The sequence below is a fragment of the Heterodontus francisci genome, chromosome 18, assembly GCF_036365525.1.
Source record: "Heterodontus francisci isolate sHetFra1 chromosome 18, sHetFra1.hap1, whole genome shotgun sequence".
NCBI lineage: Eukaryota > Metazoa > Chordata > Chondrichthyes > Heterodontiformes > Heterodontidae > Heterodontus > Heterodontus francisci.
Window position 1 is genome coordinate 2,268,457 of NC_090388.1, and position 21,584 is coordinate 2,290,040.

The window sequence follows — 21,584 nt, forward strand, 5'->3', positions numbered from 1 at the left end:
CAACCTCTTTGTCCTCCTTTGCTGAATTTGATTTAGATGTTGAAAGAGGGAGTAGCTTTTTATACATTCCCAGGGGACAGATAAAGGTGGAGGCTGAGGTGAAATTTGAACAAGGAAGCTCTGCAGAAAATGTGAATGTAAAAAGATACCGTGCAACCTGCAGAAGACTAAATTATTAAAGTAGAAACAAACAGAAAATGAAGTTTAACAAAAACTGATTTCAGTTTAAGATAGGGTAAGATGAAAAAATATAGTGGTAAATATTAAGCTTAATGATGAAGAATTTTTCAGTAATGTTCGGGAGACAGTGATTAATCTAGAACCAGAATATGGACCCTTGGGATAGATAACAAAACACAGAGAAGGAAATGACAGATAAGTTAAATAAATATTTGTCTCTACTGAAAGCATTACAACAATCCTAGTTTTATAGATTTTCAGACGGAATGCTAAGTAACACATTCTTTTTTCTTCTTTTGGGCCTCCTTATCTCGAGAGACAATGGATACGCGCCTGGAGGTGGTCAGTGGTTTGTGAAGCAGCGCCTGGAGTGGCTATAAAGGCCAATTCTGGAGTGACAGGCTCTTCCACAGGTGCTGCAGAGAAATTTGTTTGTTGGGGCTGTTGCACAGTTGCACAGTTGCACAGTAACACATGAGTTGCCGTTAAAACACTTGGGACATCTTGTGCTAAATGCTCTATTAAAGTGAATACTGTTATCCACAGTGCAACAGAACCTTATTACATCTATCCTGGAGTGGTTAAAGAAATAGCAAAGATCACTGAATTGGCCCCAGCTGGACTTTGTGTCCAATTCTAGTCACCAGAACGTTCTAGAAAGAAGGTGCAAAGGAGATTTACTGGAATGGTCCCAGGGATGAGGGACTTCAGTTATATGGAGAGACTGGAGAAGCTGGGATTGTTCTCCTTAGAGCAGAGAGGGTGAAGTGTAAAATTTAATAGGGTCATGAATCTTGAAGGGTTTTGATAGAGTGAAGAAGCAGATTCAAGAGTAACTTTCAAATAGGAATTGGATAAATTCTTGAAGGGAAAAGAATCACAGGGCTATGGAGAATGAGTAGGTGAGTGGGGTTGATTGGATCACCCTTTCAAAGAGCTGTCAAGGGCACATTGTCCCAAATAGTCTCCAATAGTGCTGCAATATTATTATCGCGTGTGTGAGGAGTTGGTTGATATTTTGGTTGAATTTATTTTATGTGGATTGGAAGGTAGCACCTGTGGTGGTGTAATTGAAAAGAAAAGAAATCAGGCTCATAGACTGATGGGGTTAACTTCAGCTTTATAACTGATATTCGATGAAGCATTGTGTAAAATATTATAAGCAAATACTTGGAGCATACCACAGTTTTTGGAGGATTCCAAATATGTTTCTGGGAAGCACGTGCCATGCCTCATTAAGTTGATTGAGTTGTGCAATTGCATGACCCCCAAGGGTTGCCCATTACTCGACTTGTAATAATCTTCTCACTGGATTTCATGTATTTTTTTGTTGTACTACACTCCCTTAGGAAATGGCAGCTATTAAAGGTGGGCAATGAAATCGACTAAAATATTTATTTACCATTCAGTGGAATTACGAAGCATATATTATTTGACAAATACTATTGAGTACAAGCATAAACTGTAAAGCTAATGTTGTGGTTTGTAATGGGGATAATTGTACTTTTTTGAGATTTATCTTTGGATAAAAATAAGTTTTGGGCGGCACAGTGGCGCAGTGGTTAGCACCGCAGCCTCACAGCTCCAGGGACCCGGGTTCGATTCCGGGTACTGCCTGTGTGGAGTTTGCAAGTTCTCCCTGTGTCTGCGTGGGTTTTCTCCGGGTGCTCCGGTTTCCTCCCACAAGCCAAAAGACTTGCAGGTTGATAGGTAAATTGGCCATTATAAATTGTCACTGGTATAGGTAGGTGGTAGGAAAATATAGGGACAGGTGGGGATGTTTGGTAGGAATATGGGGTTAGTGTAGGATTAGTATAAATGGGTGGTTGATGGTCGGCACAGACTCGGTGGGCCGAAGGGCCTGTTTCAGTGCTGTATCTCGAATCTAATCTAATCTAAGTCTTTGAGGGTCATTTTGACTTTGGTTGTTTGTGTAAAAAGGGATGATCGAAAAGAATTCATTAAGATTGATTAAAAATTATCTTTTTAGAACTCTATGCTTTTTTATTATATATCTATTTCAAGATCTTTTATTGGCTTTTCTTTCAGCACAGATTGCAATATTTTTACTGGGTTGATCAACAGTTTATCTTTTGGAAAGAGAGCAATGACATTTGCTTTTTCAATCCAGTGCAGTACTGAGGGAGTGCTGCACTGTCAGAGGTGCCATCTTTCAGATGAGATATTAAACTGAGGCCCAGTCTGCCCTCTCAGGTGTATGTAAACAATCCCCTGGCACTATTTTGAAGAAGATCAGGGAGTTTTCCCTGTGTCCTGGCCAATATTTATCCCTCAACCATCACCACTCAGCCAGATTATCTGGTCAATATCACTTTGCTGTTTGTGGGATTTTGACTCATTTCTTACATTACAACAGTGATTACAGTTCAGTAGTATTTAATTGGCTGTAAAGAGCTGAGGTTGTGAAGGGTACTATAGAAATGCAAGTCATTTTCTTTTCTTTACCCTAGTTTGGAAGCGTTGGTTTAACATCTCATTCAAAGATAGCACCTCTGACAACGTAAATCCTTCAGTAGCTTACCAAAATGTCAGCCAATCCAGTTTAAATCTGATTCTGAGGTGACAATGAGCATATTGATAGTAGGAGCATTGTAGGCCAGGTTTTTGGTGAGCTTACAACATGCTGCCAGGAAAAGGAGCCAAATTCAGTTGGGTAAAGAAAGTTATCTTACTAAATACAGGAAGTTTACCTGCAGGTGCAGCAAGCAATCAGGAAGCAATGGTATCTTTCCCTTTATTGCAAGGGGATTGGAGTAGAAGAGTAAGGAAGTCTTGCTGCAATTGTACAGCGTCTTGGTGAGACCACACCTGGAGTACTGTTCCCAGCCTTGGTCTCCTTAGCTAAGGAAGGATATAGTGGATAGAGTTTACAGAAGATTTCAAGATGGCTCCTGGGCTGGAAGCTCCCTCGGAAGCTCCCTTGCTGTTCAACTCTATCCATGGCCATCTGCTCCCATCCCTAACGTTTTCTCCCCCAATCTACCCTCTTAAACTGTTTAAATTCCCCTGGCTCTTTAAATCAGTTCATTTTAGCCCTATCTAAAAGTTAACAGTTAGTTTAGTCTATGTTACCTGGGCCCACTGCCCTCCCCCAGCCACACCTGCTCTTTGTTTTCTCAATGAAATTGATCCGGATGAAACTGACGAGCACAGCTGCCGATACTTTAATCTCCGATCCTGCTGTCTTCACAGTCCAGAGTGTCTGCGGCCACGGCATGTGGTAAGTCCATTGAGGTGAAGAAGGAGCTGCGGGACCCGAGAGAAGTCCTGTGAAAAGGTGCCCCGAACACCCAAAACATCCACGAACGGCCCCCGCGGCCGCAACTTCAAAGCGCCCGCGGGAGATGGCTCGGAGAGCATCTGCAGCGCACTGTCGGCAATGCTGCATGCCTTTATTTAAACCACTGCAAAAAAAAAACCCTTAGCAAATGTAATCACCTCTAAGTCTGCCAAATGATGCTTCACCTCCCGAAGGACGTGGATGAGCTTTCCAGACGTCGATGGTGGGCACTGAGGAAATGGCTTATTACCTGCACCAGATTCCACCCCCCCTCCCCCCCCCCTTTACCCCCCATCCACCCCCCCCCACCCCCGTCCCCTTCCCTGCTCCACCCTCTCAGCTCACCCCCTCACAACCCCGTCCCAGCCCGCCCCCCCCTCGCACCATCTTCACCCCGCACCCCCTTCCCCTGCACCCCCCCCACCCCCTCCCTCTACCCCTCCCCCTTGCATCCCCTCCTCCCACCGGCACCATCCTACACCTGTGTAGGGGCCCCAACAACCCCACTGCCTTGTGGGCGTCTCGGGAGAGACCAAGGCTAAGGGAGTAAACCCTAACAGAAAATCCGGAGCGGAACCCCGTAGGCGGTCATGTGTCACCTTTGGCATGTTTCCGGCAGTTCCTGCAGCCATACTGGTGCCAAACGTCGTGTCCTGCACTCCTTTGGACCCCACCAGAAAGGCCGAGAGGGGGGTTTTGACGACTGGGCAACTCTCAACCTCCATAAATTTGCCCAGGCATGCGCCATGGAGAGGTCACTCCATAGTTGCCTCACAGTGACTGAAACAACACGGAAGGCAGCAGTTACGGGTTATAAGTCCAGATAAATTGGTGTAGAAACTGGGCGCCACGGGTTGCCTTTGTCGGTGGGAGAGGTCATTGCACCTCACTGGACAGCTACCGCCCGCCTCAAACCGGGCAGCCCCCGGTCAATAAGGTTCTGTCCCGCCACAGTCTGCCTGCTTCAATGGGTGCTTGGAGCTCAGGGTCATTGCCCGAAAGGTGGACTGATACACCGCACCAAACAACATGAAAAAAGGAAAGAAGGTACCAGCCCTTCGCTTTGCAAGCTGGAACGTCAGAACTATGTGTCCTGGCCTGTCGGAAGACCTTACACAAATCAACGATTCTCGGAAGACCGCCATCATTAACAACGAGCTCAGTAGACTCAATGTGGACATTGCAGCACTTCAGGAGACTCGCCTCCCCGCGAGTGGCTCTCTAGCAGAGCAAGACTACACCTTCTTCTGGCAGGGCAGGGATCCTGAAGAACCAAGACAGCATGGAGTGGGCTTCGCCATCAGAAACTCCTTGCTCAGCATGATAGAGCCTCCCTCAAATGGCTCGGAACGCATACTGTCCATCCGACTGCTCACCACCTCTGGTCCAGTACACCTACTCAGCATCTATGCTCCAACACTCTGCTCCGCACCTGAAGCTAAAGACCAGTTCTATGAACAACTCCATAACATCATTAGCAGCATCCCCAACACCGAACACCTATTCCTGCTGGGGGACTTTAATGCCAGGGTTGGGGCCGACCATGACTCATGGCCCTCCTGCCTTGGGCGCTATGGCGTTGGAAGGATGAATGAGAACGGGCAGAGACTGCTTGAGTTGTGTACCTATCATAACCTCTGCATCACCAACTCGTTCTTTCACACTAAACCCTGTCACCAGGTTTCATGGAGGCACCCAAGATCACGTCGTTGGCACCAGCTAGACCTCATTGTCACAAGGCGAGCCGCCTTAAACAGTGTTCAAATCACACGCAGCTTCCACAGTGCGGACTGCGACACTGACCACTCCCTGGTGTGCAGCAAGGTTAGACTCAGACCAAAGAAGTTGCATCATTCCAAGCAGAAGGGCCACCCGCGCATCAACACGAGCAGAATTTCTCACCCACAGCTGTTACAAAAATTTCTAAATTCACTTGTAACAGCCCTTCAAAACACTCCCACAGGGGATGCTGAGACCAAGTGGGCCCACATCAGAGACGCCATCTATGAGTCAGCTTTGACCACCTACGGCAAAAGTGCGAAGAGAAATGCAGACTGGTTTCAATCTCATAATGAAGAGCTGGAACCTGTCATAGCCGCTAAGCGCATTGCACTTTTGAACTACAAGAAAGCCCCCAGCGATTTAACATCCGCAGCACTTAAAGCAGCCAGAAGTACTGCACAAAGAACAGCTAGGCGTTGCGCAAACGACTACTGGCAACACCTATGCAGCCATATTCAGCTGGCCTCAGACACCGGAAACATCAGAGGAATGTATGATGGCATGAAGAGAGCTCTTGGGCCAACCATCAAGAAGATCACCCCCCTCAAATCTAAATCGGGGGACATAATCACTGACCAACGCAAACAGATGGACCGCTGGGTTGAGCACTACCTAGAACTGTACTCCAGGGAGAATGCTGTCACTGAGACTGCCCTCAATGCAGCCCAGCCTCTACCAGTCATGGATGAGCTGGACATACAGCCAACCAAATCGGAACTCAGTGATGCCATTGATTCCCTAGCCAGCGGAAAAGCCCCTGGGAAGGACAGCATTACCCCTGAAATAATCAAGAGTGCCAAGCCTGCTATACTCTCAGCACTACATGAACTGCTATGCCTGTGCTGGGACGAGGGAGCAGTACCCCAGGACATGCGCGATGCCAACATCATCACCCTCTATAAAAACAAAGGTGACCGCGGTGACTGCAACAACTACCGTGGAATCTCCCTGCTCAGCATAGTGGGGAAAGTCTTTGCTCGAGTCGCTCTGAACAGGCTCCAGAAGCTGGCCGAGCGCGTCTACCCTGAGGCACAGTGTGGCTTTCGTGCAGAGAGATCGACTATTGACATGCTGTTCTCCCTTCGTCAGATACAGGAGAAATGCCGTGAACAACAGATGCCCCTCTACATTGCTTTCATTGATCTCACCAAAGCCTTTGACCTCGTCAACAGACGTGGTCTCTTCAGACTACTAGAAAAGATCGGATGTCCACCAAAGCTACTAAGTATCATCACCTCATTCCATGACAATATGAAAGGCACAATTCAACATGGTGGCTCCTCATCAGAGCCCTTTCCTATCCTGAGTGGTGTGAAACAGGGCTGTGTTCTCGCACCCACACTTTTTGGGATTTTCTTCTCCCTGCTGCTTTCACATGCGTTCAAATCCTCTGAAGAAGGAATTTTCCTCCACACAAGATCAGGGGGCAGGTTGTTCAACCTTGCCCGTCTAAGAGCGAAGTCCAAAGTACGGAAAGTCCTCATCAGAGAACTCCTCTTTGCTGACGATGCTGCTTTAACATCTCACACTGAAGAATGCCTGCAGAGTCTCATCGACAGGTTTGCGTCTGCCTGCAATGAATTTGGCCTAACCATCAGCCTCAAGAAAACGAACATCATGGGGCAGGATGTCAGAAATGCTCCATCCATCAATATTGGCGACCACGCTCTGGAAGTGGTTCAAGAGTTCACCTACCTAGGCTCAACTATCACCAGTAACCTGTCTCTAGATGCAGAAATCAACAAGCGCATGGGTAAGGCTTCCACTGCTATGTTCAGACTGGCCAAGAGAGTGTGGGAAAATGGCGCACTGACACGGAACACAAAAGTCCGAGTGTATCAGGCCTGTGTCCTCAGTACCTTGCTCTACGGCAGCGAGGCCTGGACAACGTATGCCAGCCAAGAGCGACGTCTCAATTCATTCCATCTTCGCTGCCTTCGGAGAATACTTGGCATCAGGTGGCAGGACTATATCTCCAACACAGAAGTCCTTGAAGCGGCCAACATCCCCAGCTTATACACACTACTGAGTCAGCGGCGCTTGAGATGGCTTGGCCATGTGAGCCGCATGGAAGATGGCAGGATCCCCAAAGACACATTGTACAGCGAGCTCGCCACTGGTATCAGACCCACCGGCCGTCCATGTCTCCGTTATAAAGACGTCTGCAAACGCGACATGAAATCGTGTGACATTGATCACAAGTCGTGGGAGTCAGTTGCCAGCATTCGCCAGAGCTGGCGGGCAGCCATAAAGACAGGGCTAAATTGTGGCGAGTCGAAGAGACTTAGTAGTTGGCAGGAAAAAAGACAGAGGCGCAAGGGGAGAGCCAACTGTGCAACAGCCCCAACAAACAAATTTCTCTGCGGCACCTGTGGAAGAGCCTGTCACTCCAGAATTGGCCTTTATAGCCACTCCAGGCGCTGCTTCACAAACCACTGACCACCTCCAGGCGCGTATCCATTGTCTCTCGAGATAAGGAGGCCCAAAAGAAAAGTGGCCTTAGAGGAGATGCAACAAAGGTTTGCTAGATTGATTCTGACAGTGTTGCAGATTGGGTTTATACTCTCTGGAGTTTCGAAGAAGATGAGGTGATCTCATTCAAACATAAGATTCTGAGGAGGGTTGATAGGGTTTGATGCTGAGAGGCTGTTTCCACTGGTAGAGAGTATACATGTGGAGGGTCACAGTCTCAGGTTAAGCGGTCAGCCATTTAGGACTGAGATGAGGCGAAATTTCTTCACTCAGAGGGTTGTGAATCTTTGGAATTTACTACCCCAGAGGGTTGTGGATGCTCAGTTATTGAGGATATTCAAGACTGAGATCAATAGAGTTTTGAACTGTAGGGATTCAAAGGATATGGGGAGCAGATGGGAAAGTAGAGCAGAGTTCAAGGATCGGTCATGATCCTATTGAATGGTGGAGCAGGCTCGAGGGGCCGAATGGCCTAGTCCTGCTCCTATTTCTTATGTTCTTATGTTAATTTACACCAGTCTCCCTGAATCTGGTGGATCTGTAAAAAGCAGCTTTTATCCTGTCATAAGCTCGTTCTTTCATGAAAACTGAACCTCCTTAAAAGATACTGTTGACAAAATGGAAAATAAACATGCTGGTGGAATACGAGGAGCATCCACTTGACAGGTGGTTGGCAAGAAGATAAACAGGAAAGGAAGAAAGAATGTGCATTTATAAAGCATCTTTCATCACCTCAGGACATCCGAAAGTACTTTACAGCCAATGAAGTACTTTATAAAGTGTGGTCACTGTTGCAGGAAACATGGCACAGTAAGCTCCCACAAATAGCAACGTAGTACTGACCAGATAATCTGTTTATCTGATCATCGACCTGAAATGTTAACTCTGTTTTTATCCCCACAGATGCTACCTGACCTGCTGAGTATTTCCAGCACTTTCTGTTTTTGTTTCAGATACCCAGCAAATGCAGTATTTTGCTTTTGTATTATTATTTATTATAGTGGTGTTGTAGAGTCATAGAGTCGTACAGCATAGAAACAGGCCCTTCGGTCCACTGCATCCATGCTGACCATAATGCCTATCTATACTAATCCCACCTGCCTGCATTAATTCCATATCCCTCTATGCCTTGCTCATTCAAGTACCTGTCCAGATGCCTCTTAAATGTTGCTACTGTTCCTGCCTCCACCACCTCCTCAGGCAACTCATTCCAGATACCCACTATTCTTTGTGTGAAATATTTACCCCTTTGATCCCCTTTAAACCTCCTCCCTCTCACCTTAAATTTATGCCCTCTAGTTTTAGTCACCCCTACCATGGGAAACAGACTCTGGCTATCTACCCTAGCTATGCCTCTCATAATTTGATATACCTCCATCATGTCCCTTCTCAGCCTCCTTCGCTCCAGGGAAAACAGACCCAGCCTATCCAATCTCTCTTCATAACTCAAGCCCTCCAAACCAGGCAACGTCCTTGTGAATCTTTTCTGCACCCTCTCTAGCTTAATCACATCTTCCCTGTAGTGCGGCGACCAGAACTGCACACAGTACGCCAAACGCGGCCTAACCAACGTTATGTACAACTGTAACATGATGTCCCAACTCTTGTACTCAATGCCTCGGCCGATGAAGGCAAGCATGCTATACGCCTTCTTCACACCCTGTCTACCTGTGTTGCCACTTTCAGGGAACTATGTACTTGCATCCCAAGGTCTCTCTGCTCAAGAACACTCCCCAGGGCCCTGCCATTCACTGTACATGTCCTGCCCTGGTTTAACTTCCCAAAATGCATCACTTCGCACTTGTCTGCGTTAAATTCCATTTGCCAATCCCTTGCCCACTTTCCCAGTTGATCTATATCCTGTTGTAACCTTAGACAACCTTCTTCAATGTTCACTATACCACCAATTTTGGTGTCATCTGCAAACTTACTAATCATGCCCCTTACATTCACATCCAAGTCATTAATATATATGACATTATATATATATATATATAATATTGGCCTGGATATGAGGAAAACTCCCAGGAGACTATGATAAAATTTCATAGGAAACCTCCTTGTTGAAACATAGGAAGGAGAATTTGATACTGGATTAGATTTCAATGTAGTTGTGGGTGTTTTTCATGAACTCTTTGCTATTTTAGTCTCTAATAAATAATCTACATGTTGAGAACCTTTATCAGAGACAGACTCCATACACAAGCAATCCTTCATCCTTTTCATGCCTTTCCATGTGTTTTATTATGTATGCAATCCATTTAGATAGCCTGGCAGCCTAAAACTGTTAATTTAATAAATTAAAGTGGGAGCTAAGTACAAAATTAATTTGCAAGTTCAAATTGAATTCTCATTAGTGCTGCCAGATTTATCACCCAGCTTCCCACCTTAAAGCTTTGTCATTCTGGAGTGAAAATTTGGAACTGGGAAGTAACTTTCTGGCAGTCAAAGGTGATGTTCCCAAACTGGCCTCGTAATGAAGGCCTGCAGTTTCTTGCTATTTTGAAAGGATGAGGAAAATAATTTGTAGCACTTTTGGGGAAAAAAAGGAATTCTTGGATGTGGGTTTGGCTGGCAAGACCAGCAATTATTGCCAAATTCTAGTTGCCCAAGTGTTGATACATCTAAGGAGCTAACTAGGCTACTTCAGAGGACAATTAAGAGCCCATCACTGTGGTGTGGGACTGGAGTCACTTATAGGCAGGGGTAATGGTCCAATTGATAGGATTAGATTCAAACCAAAGTCATGGGATAAAACTAGTATTCTGTCCACAGGGGGAAGGGAGTGAGCCAGAAGTTGTGGTACATGTCAGTACCAACGACAGAGAGAGCAGGAATTGAGGTCTTACGTCAGATTTTCAAGAGCCAGGGAGGAAGTTAAAAAGTAGGACCTGGAAGGTCGTAATCTCTGGATTACTCTCAGTGCCACACACTAGCGAGAGTAGAAATAGGAAGATAGGGAGGATCAATGCATGGCTTGAGGCAAGGTGCAGGAGGGAGGGCTTCAGATTCTTGGGGCATTGGGACCAGTTCTGGGGCAAGAGGTACCTATTCAAAAGCAATGGGTTGCACCTCAACAGGACTGGGACCAATGTCTTCGCGGGGAGGTTCACTAGTGTATTTGGGGAGGGTTTAAACTAAATTGGCCGGGGTATGGGCGCCAGCATGTTGCAGTAGAAAAGAGGAATAAGGCTCAGAAAGGAGTGAGAGTATTGGATAGTACGAGAGAAGGAAGTGGCACCAGGTTAGATAGGAGCAAACTAAGGACTACAAGGAATACAAAGACAGGCTTACAATGCATGTATGTAAACTTACAAAGTGTGGTGATTAAGGTTGGTGAGCCACAAGCACAAATAGGCATGTGGAATATGACATAGCAGCAACAATGGAAATGTGGCTTACAAATATTGAGGACTGGGCGCTTAATATGCAAAGATACAAAGTGTTCAGAAAAGATTGGGAAGGAAAAATGGGAGGGGAAGTGGGCAGTACTGATTGGGGATGACATTGTAGTGTTGGAAAGAGAGGGGACAGGGACAGACGCCATTTGGTTCGAGTTGAGAAGCAAAAAAGGGGTCCTCACAATACTGGGGGTATTCTTTTAGTTTAGTTTAGTTTAGAGATACAGCACCGAAACAGGCCCTTCGGCCCACCGAGTCTGTGCCGACCATCAACCACCCATTTATACTAATCCTACACTGATCCCATATTCCTACCACATCCCCACCTGTCCCTATATTTCCCTACCACCTACCTATACTAGTGGCAATTTATAATGGCCAATTTACCTATTCTATAGGCCTCCAAATCATGAGAGAGAGATAGAGGAGCAAATCTGCCAGGAAATCACAGAGAAATGCAAGAACTATAGAGTGGTGATATTGGGGGACTTTAATTACCCAGATATTGATTGGGATAATTTTACAGTAAAGGGTAAGGAGGGGAAGGAATTTCTTAAATGTGTTCAGGAAAACTTCCTTGACCAGTATGTTCTTGGTCCAACTAGAAAGGAGGCATTGCTGGATCTGGTGCTGGAGAATGAGTTGGGACAAGTGGACCAAGTGTCTGAGGGGGAGCACTCGGGTAAGAGTGATCATCGCATCATAGGGTTTAGACTAATGGAGAAGAGCAAGGGACAATCTAAAATAGAATGTCTAAATTGGAACAGGGCTAACTTTGGTGGGTTAAGAGGGGATCTCGCCAGGGTAAAATGGAACCAAAGATTGACAGGAAAAACTGTGATGGAACAATGGATTATCTTTTAAGGAGGACATATTTCAGGTACAGGCTAGGTACATTCCAACAAGGGCAAAATGTAAGGGAACTAAAGCCAGGGCTCCTCGGATGACAAGAGAGATAGAGAATATGATGAAATAAAAAAAAGAGGGTGTATGATGCATGTCAGTTGAATTCTTCAAGCGAGAACCAGGCTAAATACAATAAGATGAGAGTGGAAGTGAAGAAGTAAATACAATCGGCAAAGAGAGAATGTGAGAATAGAATGGCAGTTAACATAGAAGGGAAGCTAAAAATCTTCTACTGACATGTAAATAGTAAGTGGGTAGTAAGAGTTGGGGTGAGGCCTATTAGGGACAAAGAGGGTAATATATGCTTCGAGGTGCAGAGCAAAGACAGAATACTTGAGTATTTTGTAGCGGTGTTGATTAAGGAAAAGGATGCTAACAAAAATCAGTCGAAACAGATATGGTCGAGCTAATGAATGAGGTGAAAATTGATAGGCAGGAAATACTGGAAAGGCTATGTTTAGAATGGATAAATCACATGGTCCAGATGGCTAGCATCCCAGGTTACTAAATGAAATGGGGATGGGGATAGCAGAAGGGCTTTTCATAATCTTCCAATCTTCCCTACTTATGGGGGGGGGGGGTGGTGCCAGAGGGTTGGAGAGTGGAAAATGTGAACCTTATTCAAGAAAGGGTGTGAGAACGTTCCTAGTAACTACAGGCCAGTCGGTTTAACATCAGTGGTGGGTAAGGTTTTCGAAACAATAATCAGGGAACAAAATCAATGGGCATTTGGAGAGGTTTGAGTTAATTAAGGAGAGCGAGCACAGATTTATGAATCAAGCAGATTGTGCTTGACTAATCTAACTGAATTTTTTGATGAAGTAACAGAGAATGTTGATGAAGGGAATGCAGTGGATATTGTCTATATAGATTTTAAGAAAGGGTTTGACAAAGTACCACATAAAAAAATGATTAACAAAATTGAGGTTCATGGAATAGGAGGGTCAGTGTCAGCTTGGATAAAAAATTGGCTTAAGGACAGAAAACAACGAGTCGTAGTAAATGAAAGAAAAATACTGCAGATGCTGGAAATCTGAAATAAAAACAAATGCTGGAAATACTCAGCAGGTCTGGCAGCATCTATGGAGAGAGAAGCAGAGTTAACATTTCACGTCAGTGACCCTTCTTCAGAACTAGCAGATAATAGAAATGTGAAAGGTTTTAAGCAAGTAAAGCGGGGGTGGGGCAAGAGATAACAAAAGAGGTGTTGATAGGACAAGGTCACAGAGAATAACTGACCAGAAGGTCATGGAGCAAAGGCAAACAAAATACAATATGTTAATGGTGTGTTGAAAGACAAAGCATTAGTACAGATAGGGTGTTAATGGACTGAAAACTGAACAGTCACAAGCACAAACATGAAAAAAACACAGTGGGTAAGCAAACTGAACAAACTAAGATAAAATAAAATAAACACAAAAAAAATTTAAAAAAAGAAAAAATAACTAAACATAAAAGTAAAATGGGGGGCCCGTCATGCTCTGAAATGATTAAACTCAATGTTCAATCCGGCAGGCTGTAGAGTGCCTAATCGGTAAATGAGATGCTGTTCCTCGAGCTTGCGTTGATGTTCACTGGAACACTGCAGCAATCCCAGGACAGAGATGTGAGCGTGAGAGCAGGGGGGAGTGTTGAAATGGCCAGCAACCGGAAGCTCGGGGTCATGAACATTGAGTTCAATAATTTCAGAGCATGACAGGCATTTTACTTTTATTTTTGGTTATTTTTTCTTTTTTGTGTTTATTTTATTTTATTTTATCTTAGTTTGTTCAGTTTGCTTACCCACTGTTTTTTTTCATGTTTGTGCTTGTGGCTGTTCAGTTTTCATTCCATTAACACCCTCTCTGTACTAATGCTTTGTCTTTCAACACACCATTAACATATTGTTTGCCTTTGCTCCATGACCTACTGGTCATCTGTTCTCTGTGTCCTTGTCCTATCAACACCTCTTTTGTTATTGCTTGCCCACCCCTGCTTTACTTGCTTATAGCCTTTCACATTTCTAATATTTGCTGGTTCTGAAGAAGGGTCACTGACCTGAAACGTTAACTGTGCTTCTCTCTCCACAGATGCTGCCAGTCGTAGTAAATGGTTGTTTTCAGATTGGAGGATGGTAGACAGTGGTGTTCCCCAAGATTCATTGCTAGGACCACCGCTTTTTTGATATATATAAATAACTTGGATTTTGGAATACGGAGTAAAATTTCCAACTTTACCAATGATACCAAACTTGTAGGTGTGGCTGACAGTGAGGATTATACCGATCGACTGAAACAGACATAGATAGGCCAGCAGAATGGGCAGACAAGTGGCAGATGGAATTTAATGCAGAGAAATATGAGGTGATGCATTTTTGGTAAAGGGATAGGGAGAGGCAATATAGACTAAATGGCACAGTTTTACAGAGTGTACAGGGACAGAGGGACCTGGGGGTTCATGTGCATCGATCTTTGAAGGTGGCAGGACATATTGAGAGAGTGGTTAGTAAAACAGGGAGGTTATGCTGAATCTTTATAAATCTCTGGTTAGGCCACAACTAGAGTATTGTAAAAGCAAAATACTGCAGATGCTAGAAATCCGAAATAAAAACAAGAAATACTGGAAATACTCAGCAGGTCTGGCAGCAACTAGAGTATTGTGTCCAGTTCTGGCCACCACCCTTTAGGAAGGATATAAGGGTTCTTGAGAGGGTGCAGATGAGAATTACCAGAATGGTTCTCGGGATGGAGGATTTTAGCAACAAGGTTAGGTTGGAGAAACTGGGGTTGTTCTCCTCAGAGCAAAGGAGATTGAGGGGCGATTTGATAGAGGTGTGCAAGTGCCTTCCACCCCTTTAACAGTTTGCAGTTTCCTGGCCCTCACCGTCTCCTAGTCACCATGGACATCCAGTCTCCCTACACCTCCATCCCCCACCAGGATGGTTTGAGGGCTCTCCTCTTCTTCCTTGAACAAAGGCCCAACCAGTCCCCATCCACCACCACCCTCCTCCGCCTGGCTGAACTTGTTCTCACATTGAACAACTTCTCCTTCAACTCCACTCACTTCCTCCTAATAAAAGGTGTTGCTATGGGTACCCGCATGGGTCCTAGTTATGCCTGCCTTTTTGAGGGGTATGTGGAACATTCTTTGTTCCAGTCCTACTCATGACTCCTTCCTCACAGCTTCCCTTTTGTTCTTCTTCCCCCTCTCCCTCTTTTCACTTGCTCAAAACCCATTTCTAATCTTTGCCAGTTCTGCTGAAAGGTCATCGACATGAAATGTTAACTCTGTTTTTCTCTCCACAGGTGCTGCCTGACCTGCTGAGTATTTCCAGCATTTTCTGCTTTTGTACAAGGTTTAGAAAGGGTAGACCAGGAAAAGCTATTTGCATTAGCTGATGGTACAAAGACTAGGAGACAAAGATTTAAGTCTTTGGACAAGAGATGCAAGGGGGGATGTGAGGAAGAACTTTTTTTCGCAGCGAGTGGTAATGATCTGGAACTCGCTGTCTATGAGGGTGGTGAAAGTGGAGACAATCAATGATTTCAAAAGCAAATTGAATAGGATTTGAAGGAAATAAACTTGCATGGCTACAGGGATCAAGCGGGGGACTGGGACTGACTGGATTCCTCTGCGGAGAGTCAGTGTGGACTTTTTTTTATTTGTTCTGGGATGTGGGCATTGCTGGCCAGGCCAGCATTTATTGCCCATCCCTAATTGCCCTGGAGAAGGTGGTGGTGATCTGCCTTCTTGAACCGCTGCAGTCCATGTGGGGTAGGTACACCCACAGTGCTGTTAGGAAGGGAGTTCCAGGATTGTGACCCAGTGACAGTGAAGGAATGGTGATATAGTTCCAAGTCAGGATGGTGTGTGATTAGGAGGGGAACTTGCAGATGGTGGTGTTCCCATGTATTTACTGCCCTTGTCCTTCAAGGTGGTGGAGGCCACGGGTTTGGCAGGTGCTGCCTGAGGAGTCTTGATGCACTACTCAATGCGCCAAATGGCCTTCTTCTGTGTCGTAAATGAGTCTGTGATTCTCTTTGCACAAATTGAGAATATACAATGACTGTGGAGGTAATTAGACACAGAAGGTTGGGGAGGGACACATCATAGGTTGTTGGACACTGAGGGAATGAAGGGATATGGGATAGGGCAGGAAAGTGGAGGTTGAGGTGGAAGATCAGTCATGATCTTATTGGATGTCAGAGCAGGCTTGAAGCTCCTATTGTTTATGTATTTATGTTCTATGAATGCAAGAGTTGGATGGTCACCTTCATTTGTACTTATTGTGATGCCAATTGAAACGTACAGGAATGCTGACACTAAGAAAGCACCAATTTGTATGGAGGCCTTTAAGATCCTGTCGTTGCCTCAAAAATCTTGACTGGGAAGAGATTTAAATTCGAGCAATCGTCTACATATTATCTGGATGATTAAGCTGTGTGCATAAGGATAACACGTCTAACAATGAAGGTTGTATGTCAATGGAAGGAATTCTCTTTTTTAATTCCCCAAAGTCAGAATGCTTGAAAATGAATGGAAACTCTTTGGTGTCAGATTTCTAAAGCTTGGCAGTTTAATTCATCTCGGTAATCTTCATTGACTGTTACACAAATGCTTGAATAAATAAATTTTAATGAGTCCAAACGTCTGGGAAGGAAGGAAGTGTTTGTGATGTTAACCAGTAATTGCAATAGAATCCAGTCAGGATCTAGGTTTACTGAGAACAGTTTTAATCTTCTTTGGCTGTTGTAGGGATTTTTTAAAATTTGCCTCGCAGTGATTTTGAAGCCAAGTTACTGCCACATTACATTGGATTCTGATTCGTGATGCTCTGTTTATGCTGGTTCACAAATTCTGCCAAAGATTTGATTGGAAAAGAGGCAGGTGAATTGAAAAGTCGAGTCAGTAGTTTAGAGAAAGGGAAGCAGAAACATTGGACTCATTCACAGTTGTGGTTTTCTGTTTATTTCTTTGTGGGATGTGGGCGTCACTGGCCAGGCCAGCATTTATTGCCCATCCCTAATTGTCATTGAGAAGGTGGTGGTGAGCTGTCTTCCTGAATCATTGCAGTCCATGTGGTGTAGCTACACCCACAGTGCTGTTAGGAAGGGAGTTCCAGGATTTTGACCCAGCGACAGTGAAGGAACAGTGATATAGTTCCAAGTCAGGATGGTGTGTGACTTGGAGGGGAACTTGCAGCTGGTGATGTTCCCATGCATCTGCAGCCCTTGTCCTTCTAGTTGGTAGAGGTTGTCATATTACTTGTTCCTTTGGTATGTGAATTATTGTAAGACTCACAGGACTACAAGTAATATCCAAAGAAAATGTGGGTTTTTCTTATTCTTTAAACTAGAATATATTTAACAGTCTCAGAATAAGGGGTAGGCCGTTCAGGACTGAGATGAGGAGGAATTTCTTCACTTAGAGGGTGGTGAATCTTTGGAATTCTCGACCCCAGAGGACTGTGGAGGCTCAGTCATTGAATATGTTCAAGACAGATATCGCTTGATTTCTAGATATTAAAGATATCGAGGGATATGGGGATAGTGCGGGAAAATGGCATTGCGGTAGAAGTTCAGCCATAATCCGGTTGAATGGTGGGGGAGCAGGCTCGAGGGGCTGAATGGCCTGCTCTTGCTCCTATTTCCTATGTTCCTATATATATATATACAAACAGTTACTGCACAAGCATATCTAAATATATCTCACTCTGTCGGACTACATCCAGAACTCCCTGGTCATGTGTGACGCAACAGCACTTCTTCCAGTGACCACCTTTTACATCTCTTAAGGTGGTTCTCTTAAGGATGTCCTCTTGAGATGGTCCGACTATAGAGGTCACAGGTTTGGAAGATGTGAATTTCAAATTTGAGGCAATGTCAGCTTGGGATCGAGTGCAGGTCAATAGCACAAGAGTAATGGTGTATGGAACTTGAAGCAAGTTAGAATATGGCAGCAGAATTTTTTATGAGAATTACAGAGGACCTGAAACCTTCTGCAACTCAAGTTTGGTTTAATGTCTCCTCCAAAGCATGGCACTTCTGACAATGCAGCACCACCTCAGTACTGCATTGAATTGTTGGTCTGCATTAAGTGCCCAATTTTTGGAGTGGAGTTTGAACCCTCAAAACATCTGATTCAGAGGTAAGAGGTATACCAACTCAGCTAAGCTGACGTTTTATGGGGAAAGCTATAAGCTGTGCAGAATTACATAGGGATATAATTTGTAACCTTTGATCAGAGCTGAAGGGACCCTCTGAGGGCTTAACACCAGCATTGCTTCTGTGAGTTTGAAACCTGTCTGAACTGCTGGCAGTGCAGGGTGTTATTGGCTTTAAACAGGATAATCTCATATATCTCTATTTGTCATTATATGGAGGTATTATAGGACATTGGGTTACATCCTTTACCTCTCAAGTAAGTTATCCCCAAAGTTCAGGGCCAACATTTATCCCACAACCAGCATCACTAAAACAGAAAATCTATTTGTGGGAGCTTGCTGTGTGCAAATTAGCAGCCATGTTTACAACATTACAACACTGACTACCCTTCAAAAGATACTCATTGGCTATAAAGCGCTTTGGGATGTCCCGAGGTTATAAAGGTGCTATATAAATGCAAGTCTTTCTATTACAAGTCCAGCATTATATTCTATGCCTCGAGCCACAAGGCCAAGTCTTCCATGTACTTTTGAGGCCGTATCCACTTGCATAGCCAGCTTTTATGGAGTTGTATATTTGTGCACCCTGTACCTCTGTATTCCTCCTCCATTTAAATCTTTACTACGGAAAGTGTTAACACTTAGCTGTGATTCTTGCAGCTCTGGTTAAACATATTCACTTTGCCATGGATTACATTATGGTAAATGACTCATCAAATACTTAAAAATAAAGGTCTTTTGTGAAAGGTATTGTTAGAAAAGGCTCCATTTACTTTTCCACTTCAGCAATCTGTCTCTATTGTCAGTCTCTACATTGCATTAGAAAAATAAAACGGGAAGCTTACATTTCACCAACAGCATTCATGCGTTACATTTTTTAAATTCATTCGGGGGATGTGAGCGTCACTGGCAAGGTCAGTATTTATTGCCCATCCCTAATCACCCTTGAGAAGGTGGTGGTGAGGTATCTTCTTGAACTGCTGCAGTCCATGTGAGGTAGGTACACCCACAGTGCTGTTAGGAAGGGAGTTCCAGGATTTTGTCCCAGTGACAATGAAGGAACAGTGATAGAGTTCCAAGTCAGGATGGTGTGTGACTTGGAGGTGAACTTGCAGGTGATGGTATTCACATGCATTTGCTGCCCTTGTCCTTCTAGATGATAGAGGTCGTGGGTTTGGAAGGTGCTGTCGAAGGAGCCTTGGTGCGTTGATGCAGTGCATCTTGTATATAATACAGAGGTCCCTGAGCTGCAGGCTGCTTCAAAACTGGCCCCTCACACCCAAAACCCCCTCACATTCAACAGCCCCTTCCCCCAATGCCCCCACTACTCCTCCAACAACCCCTCACACTCCAACACACCCCCTCCCCCAATCCATAACACTGCAGATGCTGGAAATCTGAAATAAAAACAGAAAGTGCTGGTCTGGCAGCATCTGTGGAGACAGAAACAGAGTTAACGTTACAGATCTGTGACACCTGATCAGAACTGATGCTGCTTGAGCTGCTGAACGTTTCCATCTTTTTCTGTTTTTATATTAGATTGTCAATCTTGATGTTACACTGGTAAAAGGCGTGAGCTGCTCAATCTTAAGGAATGACATTAATTTGTTATTATCTTTAGCTCCGTGGCAGGGTCCCTTGAGAAATGTTACTACGTTAGAGGTGCTTTCCAAATGTTTTGTTGTTGTTGACATACTCTTCACCCTGTTAATATTTTTAGTTCAGAAGCTGAGAATTTGACATGATACTTTTACAAATATTCGAAGCTGATCAATCGCTCCACAGGAACTCTCCATTGTTTGACTACAATGATCAGAATGTTTGATAATGACCTTGTTGAAGATAATGTATCGCATATCTCGTAATAAACCTATTTGATCTAAAGGTGACAGGGATGAAAGCAAATGAAACTTATTTACTGTGGTGTGTCACAATGAATTCTCCATATGATAGCTTCAGTTCTGGATGGGGGATGGGGTAAAAGAGTTTGTGAATTTAAGAAGAGATTGTGTAGCTGGTAAAGAATATTAGCTACAATACAATTTGCGCTAAGATAGAGCAGGAGAATTCTCATCAGTGTCCTAGCCAACATTTATCACTCAACCAACATCAGTAAAAAACAGTTTATCTGATCATTATCATGCTGTTTTTTGTGAGACACCTCTTGAGTCTTAGAGTCATGGGGGGAATATTATCCTGGTAACAGGATCTCAACGTCGGGAGAAACTGACGCTGGGATCCCCACGTCGCCTATTCTCAGGAAGACCTGCCAAATTTGGTGCCAATCAGGCACTTTGGTGAACAGCAGTGGGCCTTCCATAGAATTTAGGACCCCGTCATCGGAAGTCCTGCCCTTGGAGAGCTGCTGGCCAATCAGAGGGGAGGGGGGGAGGCAGCAAGGGCGGGGGAGGGGGTATAGCCAGGGCGAGGGGGGTGCAGCAAGGGCAGGGGGGGTGGCAGCAAGGGCAGGGGGGTTGTAGCAAGGGCAGGGGGGGTGGCAGCAAGGGCAGGGGGGGTGGCAGCAAGGGCAGGGGGGTGCAGCAAGGGCAGGGGGGGTGGCAGCAAGGGCAGGGGGGGTGCAGCAAGAGCAGGGGGGGTGGCAGCAAGGGCAGGGGGGTTGCAGCAAGGGCAGGGGGGTGGCAGCAAGGGCAGGGGGTGTGCAGCAAGGGCAGGGGGGGTGCAGCAAGGGCAGGGGGGGGTGCCCTCACCGGGTCCCTCATTCAGGCAGTAACTGCCTTTTACTGAGGGCCCCCCCCACACCCAGTGGAGCCGGGAAGCAGCCTGCACAGGTTTTCTTACTCTGCTTCCCATGCAGCGACAGGGCCATCCGCCACACAGGTAATTGTGGCTACGGTTGGAAGAGACACTTAATTGGGGTTAATTGCCTAGTTAAGGGCTTCAAATGGCTGCCGGACAGGAAGGCTGTTCATAGGCCTTCCCACCCCAGACTAAATTTCAGTGGAGACAACACCCCACCCCCGCCCCCCAAATCACCATCCCACCTGATTTAATGCTCTCCCTGCCTCCAAACCCGCCCTGGGGGCGCGCATAAAATTCCACCCATAGAGTTAGTTATGGCACAAAAGGAAGCCATTCGGCCCATCGAGTCCATGCCGGCTCTCCATGGAGGCGTAGGGGAGGTGGTGGTGCAGTGGTAATGTCACTAGACTAGCAACCCAGAGCCCCAGGCTAATGCTCTGGGGACATGTGTTTGAATCCCACCATGGCAAATGGTGGAATTTGAATTCAATTAATAAATCTGGAATTAACAGGCTAGTCTAGTGGTGATTGTCGATTGTTGTGAAAACCTATCCTTCAGGGAAGGAAACCTGCTGTCTTTACCTGCTCTGGCCCACATGTTACTCCAGACCCACATCAGTGTGGCTGACTCTTAGCTGCT